The sequence below is a fragment of the Tenrec ecaudatus genome, chromosome 4 (genome assembly GCF_050624435.1).
Source record: "Tenrec ecaudatus isolate mTenEca1 chromosome 4, mTenEca1.hap1, whole genome shotgun sequence".
Taxonomy (NCBI): Eukaryota; Metazoa; Chordata; class Mammalia; order Afrosoricida; family Tenrecidae; genus Tenrec; species Tenrec ecaudatus.
Genome location: NC_134533.1, coordinates 68,212,847 through 68,223,076, shown reverse-complemented (window position 1 = coordinate 68,223,076; position 10,230 = coordinate 68,212,847). Strand labels below are relative to the sequence as shown.

At 38.7% G+C, this 10,230-nt stretch overlaps 1 pseudogene; it reads left to right on the top strand.

Moving 5' to 3' along the window:
• The first annotated feature begins 2,679 nt into the window (after nt 1–2,679).
• LOC142445906 (olfactory receptor OR51C1-like) lies at nt 2,680–9,844 on the top strand (annotated as a pseudogene).
• Nucleotides 9,845–10,230: the final 386 nt, after the last annotated feature.

Below are 10,230 nucleotides of genomic sequence, written 5' to 3'. Positions count from 1 at the left end.
AAGTTATCGGCGGCTGGGCATGCTTTCTCCATAGTACAATGGCATAGTTTTCCATGAGGAGAAAAACTACACTGAAATATTATATATATCTTACCATATATACACTATAATTATATATATTTATATATCTTTCCTTTATATAATTTTATCTCTATATGCATGAAATACCCAAATTAATTAGCTTGTGTTATCAGGGGAGGGCTTAGTAAGATACTTAATATAGAAACTTTTAAAATTAATCAACAGAAGATGATTCAAATAGATATATTTGGTTTTATTCAGACTGTTCGGTAAATTCACAACTCTTGAATGTAATTTATATAAATAAATATATATTGCCAGCCTACACTAAGTTGAATATTGTATAAGATCTTGTGAACCAGGTCTGTCTGAATAGGACAGGCTGGATGAACTATCTGGAGGAAAAACAACGGGACCGACAGTTCCGGGGGGACTTGGGGTGGGGGGTAGGGGGGGTAAGGAAGTGGTGTTAACAATCCCAGGGACAAGGGAAAAACATGGGACCCCAAAGGGTAGAGAAGGGGGAGTGGCAGGCCTGGTGGGAAATGATCAAGGGTAAGGTTGCTTAGAGAAGAGGTATACTCTAGCCCAGGTGGCAATGAAGCATGGTAGTAGGGCAGGAGGAAGGTCAAGGGAGATGGAGGAAAGAGCTAGGAGTCAAAGGGCATTCATGGAGGTCTAGACAAAGACATGTACATGCAAATATATATAGGAGGTTGGGGAAATAGATCTTTGTGTCTATATTTATAGGTCAAGTATTAAGGTGGCGGAAGGACCTTGGGCCTCTACTCAAACACTCCCTCTATGCATGAATACCTTCTTTTATTAAATTGGAACTCTATGATGCTCACTCTCCCGACACAACAGCTGGAGCCAACATGGGTGAACAAGTAAATGTGGTGAAGAAAGCTGATGGTGCCCGGCTATCAAAAGAGATAGTGACTGGGGTCTTAAAGGCTTGAAGAAAAACAAGCGGCCATCTAGCTCAGAAGCAACAAAGTCCACATGGAAGAACACACCAGCCTGTGTGATCGAGTGGTCCCAAAGGGATCAGTTACCAGGCATCAAAGAACAAAAAATCATATCATTGACTGCACACCTCCATGATAGGATCGCTGAAGACAAATGGGTGCATAAGCAAATGTGGTGAAGAAAGCTGATGGTGCCCGGCTATCAAAAGAGATAGTGTCTGGGGTCTTAAAGGCTTGAAGGTGAACAAGCGGCCATCTCGCTCAGAAACAAATAAGCCCACATGGAAGAAGCACACCGGCCAGTGCGATCACGAGGTGCCCAAGGGACCAGATATAAGGCATCATGCAAAAAAAAAAAAAAAAAGATATAAGTGTGTGTATGTATGTGTATTTATGTGTATATGTATATATGTATGTGTATATATATATTATATTAAATGAAGGGGGAAGTGCAGAGTGGAGACCCAAGGCCCAAGTGTCAGCCAATGGAGATCCCCTCATAGAGGGGCTTAGGAGAGGAGATGGGTTAATTAGGGTGTGAGGTAGTATCGATGAAGAACACAGCTTTCCCCCAGATCCTGGATGCTTCCTCCCCCCAACTACCATGATCCGAATTCTACCTTGCAGGGCTGGATAGGACAGAGGCTGTACACTGGTACATAGGAGGGTTGGAGATACAGGGAATCCAGGGTGGATGATACCTCCAGGACCAAGGGAGTGAGGGACGATGCTGGGAGAGTGGAGGGTGAGTGGGTTGGAAAGGGGAAACTGATTACAAGGAGCCACATGTGACCTCTTCCCTGGGAGAGGGACAGCAGAGAAGGGGGGAAGGGAGACCCCGAATAGGGCAAGATATGACAAAATAACGAGGTATAAATTACCAAGGGCATATGAGGGAGGGGGGAAAAGGGAGGGATGGGGGGAAAAAAAAGAGGACCTGATGCAAGGGGCTTAGGTGAAGAGCAAATGCCTTGAGAGTGATTGGGACAGGGAGTGTATGGGTGTGCTTTGTACAATTGATGTATGTATATGTATGGATTGTGGTAAGAGTTGTTGGAGTCCCTAATAAAATGTAAAAGAAGAAAAAAAAAAAAGAAAATGATTAGGGCAAAATATGTACAGATGTGCTTTATACAATTGATGTATGTCTATGTATGGATTGTGATAAGTGTTGTATGAGCCCCTAATAAAATGTTTAAAAAAAAAAAAAAAGATCTTGTGAACATTATAATGTATAATAAATGTTTCAGCCTGTTAGTAGTTCGATCTTGTTGGAGAGACATATTTGTATATAATCCATGGGGGCACAATGTAATAACCACATTTGACACATCTATATGGAAAAGACAATCTACTAAAAGGAGTAAAAGCCGCTTCCTCTTGCCTGACTTGAGGAAGTCAAGATAGAAAATGCTTCCTAAAGTCAATAAATTCATGTTGCAGTTATAAACATTTTAGTGACAAATGGGAGTCTAAAGAACCTAGACTAAATCACAGAAGAGTAAACTTGTTGAATTAGGCTAGATATAATGATGGGAAAGAACTTACTGTGTTTACTAGTTTGTAGAATTGAGAAAAGACCAGGTTGAAACATTCAACAAGTGACTATGGCAAGAGATATTGTAGTAAATGGGTTTTGGTAAGATTGGGAAGTGCTTTGATTGCTATTAAAGCGAGTGTTGGCATAATGCCTGAGGTAAGGGAGCACTCTGCATGATGCTGATGATTGGAAAGATCACACTGGCATTTATGTGGAAAATGTTTGGAAACACTCGGAACTCCAGGCAAGGAAATTACTTATGAGAATATTGCTGTTACTATTAGAAAATGGATGATTGTGGTAATGGATTTGGGGGACAAGGATGATTAAATAAGAGATAACTCAGAATTTAACCTCTTAAAACACTAAGCCTTGATGATTGTGGTAGACAGATACTAAAGGACCCTGAAGGTTAGTGTTCCTGTGTACATAGCCTAAGTTATATCTAAATTGCTTTAGAGGTTAACTACTCAGCTGCCAACTGGAAGATGATAGTACCAACATTGAATAGGGATATTGAATAAGGAAGAATGAAGAAACAATGAGAGCAATTGTGAGGATGGCACAGGAGGGCAGTGCTTCGTTGTGTTGTAATATAGGGTCACTATGGATCAGAGACAACTTCACAGTAAGAATAACAGTTAGGAACCTACCACCAGCTTGTTGGAAGAATATTTGCTTCTGTAATGATATAGAGCTTTGGAAACCCGATGTAGCCCTTCTGTTTTCTTAGAGTCACTATGAGTTGGAATCAACTTGATGATGGTGTGCCTGCTATTCTTTTTCAGTTTCAAGGTTAGAAATATAATAGGCTATCTTTGGCTATGTTACGTTATGTGTCAAAGGCAGAAATGATTAAGATCACAGATTTCTTGATTTTGAGTGAAGAACAGAGAGATTATCCTGATGACATACCAAATCATATGAGACTTCCAAAGAGATAAGAAGTAAGAAGTTTCTCTTGGTGATGAGGCAGTAAGTTGCCGTGATGTGAAAAGCCACATGGCTAGGATTGAGGGTAACCTCTCAGAGCCAAGAATAAATCAATCTTCAACAACAAGGAACTAATTTCTGCCAATTACCTGAGGACTTGGAAGACCCTGAACTCCAGATGGGAATGCAGCCATGCCTGATGCCCTGAGACACTGAACACATAGCCCATTTTATTGTGTGCACATTTCTGACCTACAGAATTGTGAGATATTTTGGATGTTATTTTACTCAGCAATAAAAAAATAACAGGATATGTTTTGATCAGTAAAGAAGTCAAATTTCAACTCCAGGTGTGAGTTACAAAGAAGGAAATGAAGGTAACTGCTAATTTATTAGGTTGTTGATAAAAATAGAGATACGTATAACAGGAGAGCATAGTTAAAAAGACAGGGCTTGCTTTTAACCAAGGCACCATGCAAGTGAGACGTCAACTAAACTCACATGGGAAAAACATACCAATGTCCGTGATACAAGGGTTGTAAATTATATAATCCAAATATGAAGGATAGAACAGTATCAGAGCCTAAATGGTGAGATCCTGGTGTTCAGAAGGCTATGGATGAAAGCGGAAGTCCAAAATACTTTTGCAGGATCTGCACAGAGATGCCCCTCCAACCATAACTGAGCGAAAGGAATAACCTGGTCATTAGAAAGATAGTATTATAGAGACAATTATAGTAGATTAAAATGATAAATCTGACTTGAACAGTGAATAGCTTGTAATCTGATTTTCCTGTAGATATACTTTGTGCTATATTTGCTTTAAAAATATATATGTGCATATATACATACATATGGGTTTATCTCTTGTATTTTGTCCTTGTTGGTAACCTTCTTGACTGTCTGTTATGTATTTTTCTATGTTTTTAGTATATAAAGCCCAGGAAAATGAATCTATAGAGACAACAACTAGAATCAGTTTTTCTGGGAATGCAGTAGGGGAGGTCGGGCATGGTGACAGGGAGCTGGTATCAGGGAGTATAAGACCGAAGGGAATTTTTAGAAACTGGTATCAATTACACAATATTGCTTTATAAGATTGAACTATGAAATGGTAGTGTGTCTACATTAGGGTCTTTAAAATTGATTTGAAAATAAAACAAAAAATAATGTGTCCTTGACACATTGAAATACAGAAGTTTTCCTTTTTGTGCATTTAAGTGATATATAAAATGATGAAATTTATCATAAATTACATCGTAGCTTTGCTTACTACCTTGAGTAAATGAAAAAGATTTACAGAATCAGAAACCCACAGGGTCAATTCTACTTGGTCCTATACTTGATCGATTCTGTCTTGGAAGATGTGTAAGCAGAATCCTCCTTCGGATCAAGGATGATGAGGCATTGACTCACGTACTTTGGGCATCTTATTAAGAGGACCCAAACCCTGGAGAAGGAGATTATGTTCGATTAGGTATAGGGACAGGGAAAAAGAGGGAACCCTCCTTGAGATGGATTGGCACAGTAGCTACAACAAGGGGCTCAAAGATATTAATAATAATGCTGATGGACCAGAGCCAAGCAGTGTTTTGCTCTGTTGGATGGGGTCAGTAGGAGTCTGAACCAACTCCCTGGCATCTAACAGTACAACAGACACTATATTTTAACCAGCATTTTATATCTACATGTATCACACTGTATTTTTTAAATATCACTTTATTTGGAGCTCTCACAGCTTTTATAACATTCCATACATCAATTGTATCAAGCATATTTGGAGATATGTTGCCATCATAATTTCTGAAACATTTTCTACTTGAGCCCTTGTTATAAACTCCTCTTTAACCCCCTCCATCCCCCACCATCCCACCCTCATGATGCTTGATCAATTATACACTGTTATTATTATTTTGTATCTTACACTGTTTTCTCCCTTCACTCATATTTATGTTATTTGTCCACTTTGGGGGGATACTATATAGCCAACCTTGTGATGGGTTCCCCATTTCTCCCCCTTCTCCCTCCCCGAGCCTCCCCTTAGCCACATGATATCACTACTCTGGTTTATCTGTCCTGAATTCCATGGGTCAAGAGCTCTTATCTGTACCAATGTGTGTTCTCTGGTCTAGCCAGATGTGTTAGGTAGAACTGGGTCATGGTAGTGGGGGTGGGGAGGAAACTTTTAGGGACTAGAAGAATGATGTGTTTTGGTTGGAACTATGATGCACCTTGGTTGAATCATCCCTTCCTTATAACCCTTCTGTGGGGGAATATATAATTGTCTGAAGATGGGCTTTGGGTCTCCACTCCAAAACGGGATCAGGTACCAGGTATCAAAAGATCCAAAACAAACAACTGACGTATATACTCATGTATAAACCGAGTTTTTCAGCACAAAAAATGTGCTGAAAAACGGGTTTGGCTTATACACGGGTCAGTGGTACCCCAGCGAGGTGTAACATCTCGCAGGAGATTGCCATTCCTCTGCTGTTCATTCAAAGCCCCACTGACACTGCAGGACTTTGAATGTTTGTTTACTCACATCTAACCAATCAGAGTAGTCCTATGACATGGACGGCTCCAATTCGCAGAAGCACCCATAGTGATTCACTTACGCCGGCAGCTGAACTGATAAGGATGTGTCTGTGGCTGCGCTCCGTCTCTCCCCTCTGATCTCTGTGTTAATTCACATCTGAATTTCCCATCCTAGGCTTATACTCGAGTCAATTAGTTTTTCTGGTTTCCCAGGTAATAATTAGGTACCTTGGTTTATACTCGGGTCGGCTTATATTCGAGTATATATGGTATTTCCTGAGAAATTACTGTTCCCTACTTAAAATCAATTTCATAGATATCTTTTTTTAGCAGATCGTTCTTCATAGGTAAGACAAAACTACAAATCTAATTTATCCAGTTGTGATGGAATTCATATAATGGAACATAAGATAGTAATTTTTATCTTAAAGAATATGTATGCCACACAGAACTATTTGCAGTGGCCTATGAATCATACTTGTTTATGAAAAGTTCTTAGTTTTTGGATGACTAGAAAAAGTCATTAAATGTTCAATATAAGCTATATCATTACTAAGTTTCTTAAATTTATATTCAAATGTCTTTGTTTATTCTTATAGATTAAACATTTTTATTACAGAAATAGTATTTTATGTGTTTATTTACATGTTGTTTTTAAAAAAACGAATGAATGACAACTTTTGAAGCAAATGTCATATTTAATTTGTTTCATATTATTAGATCTAGAACATACTCTAGAATCCATCATTAACTCAGCGATGTTCAATTCATATCAAACTTAGTTAAGATAATGTAGGGGTTATGCATTGGGCTGATGGCCTCAGTCAGCCATTCCAAAGCACCAGCTGTTCCAAGGGAGAAAAGCCAGACTTTCTACACCCAGAAAGCATTGCAGTCTTGGCAACCCTCAGGGGCAGTTTCACTCTGTCCTAAGTTCTCAACCCGTGGGTCGCAACCCCTTTGGGGGTTGAAAGACTCTTTCAAAGGGGTTGCCTGAGACCATCAGAAAACACATATTTCCAATTGTCTTAGGAACCAAGACACCACTTCTCTACATGCAGATACACCCACATACGAGTACCCAGGGTAAAGACTGTTACCCACGGTACACCATGCTTCAAGCCAAAATTTCATTTATTTGTAATTGGAAATAAATATTTCACAACATACAATTGCATATTGTTTTTGTGATTAATCACTATGCTTTAATCATGTTCAATTTGAAACAATGAAAATATATCTTGCATATCAGATATTTACATTGCGATTCATAAAAGTAGCAAAATTAGTTATGAAAGAAATAATATTATGGTTGGGGGTCACCAAAAATCAGGAACTGTATTAAAGGGTCAAAGCATTAGGAGAGTTGAGAGCCACTGGAACTGTTATTAGTCAGAGTTGACTTGATGACAGTGAGTTTATTCAGTGTGTGTGTGTGTGTGTGTGTGTGTGTGTGTGTGTGTGTCCAAAACACACTGACAGGTTAGGTTGTAGAGTTGCTTTGGGAGGGGAGCATGGTATTTTCTTCTGAATAAAGGAATAACATAAGAAGGGTGAAGAAAACAAAGCTGTGGAGGAAGAAGAAGCCAAATAGGGAAGGTAGTAACTGGTAGACTCTTTCTAAATCAGGCTTAGATAATATTCAACCGTGTTCCCCTACTGTATCAGACAAAAAGACAATACTATAGTGGAAATGAGGTAGGAATAGAAGAAAAGAAGGAAAAGATGTTTTGCATAGTTTTTTTAACTTAAAATTTTCTTTTCAATTGATAACAACTGATATTGGTGAACATTTACTATAAGCCAGATGCTCTACCGCGCTTTCTCATTCATTCATCTAATTACAAGACTGGAGCATGTTTTTTCATTATTGTTTTAGAGATGGGGAAACCGAGACATGTAACAGTTGTATAACTTGTTCAAGAACCTGGCAAACACCAGAGCCTATGCTTGAACACAATCAAACTGCTGAATGTACAGGAGTGAGAAATTCCTTGGGACACAAGATAAAATTCATAACATCAACCATAAGATTGCCTTTGGAGGCCTTCTGGGCCCCAATAATCATTCGTAGGTGGTGCAAATAGTACAATACTTGGCTACTGAGATGGTGGTGGTTTGAGTCCGTTCAGGGTGCCACAGAAGACAGTCTGGATTCTTTCTTTCTGAAATATCGCAGCCCTGGAAAACTCAATGACCCAGCTCTGCTCTTATACACAGGGGATTGTCACTTCAGCAACAACTGGTTTGCTTTTATCTTGTCCTAATTTGCCTTAATTTTATTTGTGGCATCAAAGATATGTATATATACTTCAAGTTTGATGTTGAAAATTAATAGCCTGCTTTTCCAAGGAATTATCAAAATTGTTAATGGATAGTAGGGGTTCAACATATTAATTTATGAAGATATTAAATTTGATTCAAATATTGTATCCAACAGATGAACAAGGAAGGAGTTTCTCCTTTGGACCTCCAGAAACTGATGCAATCCACTTACTTTAACAGAATGAAGGAAACTATATCCTATTACTTTAAAGTTTCACAAACTATTTAGCCACATTTCTATATGGATTTACTGAACACTTACCATTTCAACTTACCATTTCAACACTTATCTCTTTTCCTCTTTTTTACTTGTGTTTTTAATGTATCTTTCTTTAAACAATGACCTTAAGCTTTGTATATAAAATTGTCATCATCTTTTATATATGTTTACCTAGTATAATAATTTATTTCAGGTTAAGTATGTAATAAATAAGAATAATTTATGATGACATGATTGACTGGTAGCTTAAAATTCTGCAGGTTGGATTCAACATGTCTGCTTTCCAGCATATCACAACTTCTTCCATCAGTTTTCTGCCAACTGGAGTTCCTGAACTAGAAGCCTCCCATGTCTAGATCTCCATTCCCTTCTGCTTTCTCTATGGAACTGCCCTCTCAGGAAACAGCCTGATTCTCTTTGCCATTATCACTCAGCCCAGCCTCCATGAACCCATGTACTATTTCCTGTCCACGCTCTGCACCACTGACCTTGGGCTGTCCATCTCCACCCTGGTCACCATGTTGGGAATATTCTGGTTCAATGCCAGGGAGATCAGCTTCAATGCCTGCTTGTCACAGATGTTCTTCATTCAGCTGTTCACTGTCATGGAATCCTCAGTGCTGTTGGCCATGGCCTTTGATCATTTTGTGGCCATTTCTAATCCTCTTAGGTATGCCACGATTTTAACTAACCTGAAAGTAGCCCAGATTAGAGTAGCAATTGTCAGCAGGGGCACACTAATCCAGGCTCCTTTGGTGATACTTCTGTAAAGATTGTCCTTCTGTGGTAGCCATGTGCTCCACCACTCATACTGCTTTCACCCGGACCTGATAATGCTTTCCTGCACAGATACCAGGATCAATAGCGCAGTTGGGTTGTTTGCCCTGATAAGCACTGCTGTGGTGGACTCCATTTTCATCACCCTTCCATATGTTTTGATTATTAAGACTGTTCTCAGCATTGCAGCCCCAGAAGAAAGGAAGAAGGCTTTCAACACATGTATCTCCCAAATTGAGGCTGTGGCTGCATTCTATATTCCATTGATCAGTCTGTCCTTTGTCCACAGATTTGGGAAGTGAGCCCCCCCCCCATGTACATACTCTAATTGTCAATGCCTACCTACTAATCCCTCCTGTGGTGAACCCCATAATCTATAGTGTGAAGACCAAACAGATACGCCGGGCTGTCATAAAAGTTCTCAACTCATGTCAATTAACTTATAAATGTTTTAACTTTTCAAATCCTATGCTCTTTTGTAGGTATGAAAAATACATTGTGAGACATAAAATTACATAGAATTATTTTTGACCCAAAAAGTAAGATGGTAGGTTAAGAGAGGCAAATATGAGCTAGAATTTCTAAGCAGTATAACCTTTAGAAATGGAAAACACAATGATAAGAACATTTATTTAAAACAAGAAATCTTTTACAATCTAAGAATGGTTTTTAACTACCTAAGAAACCAACATCTAGGTCATCATGCAAATGCGGCTTCAGTTTGCTTAAAGCAACAAAACAAATAAACAAATATAAAGAAGGCTGATTTTGCATTTGCTGTCTCACATTTTTCCTGTGCAGAGAGAAAGACCATCATCTCTGTTGATAAATGAGAATAAAATTTATATTACAAAATGTAAATACCTGTATCTTATCCTCGGAATCTGTCACAAGCATCTATAATT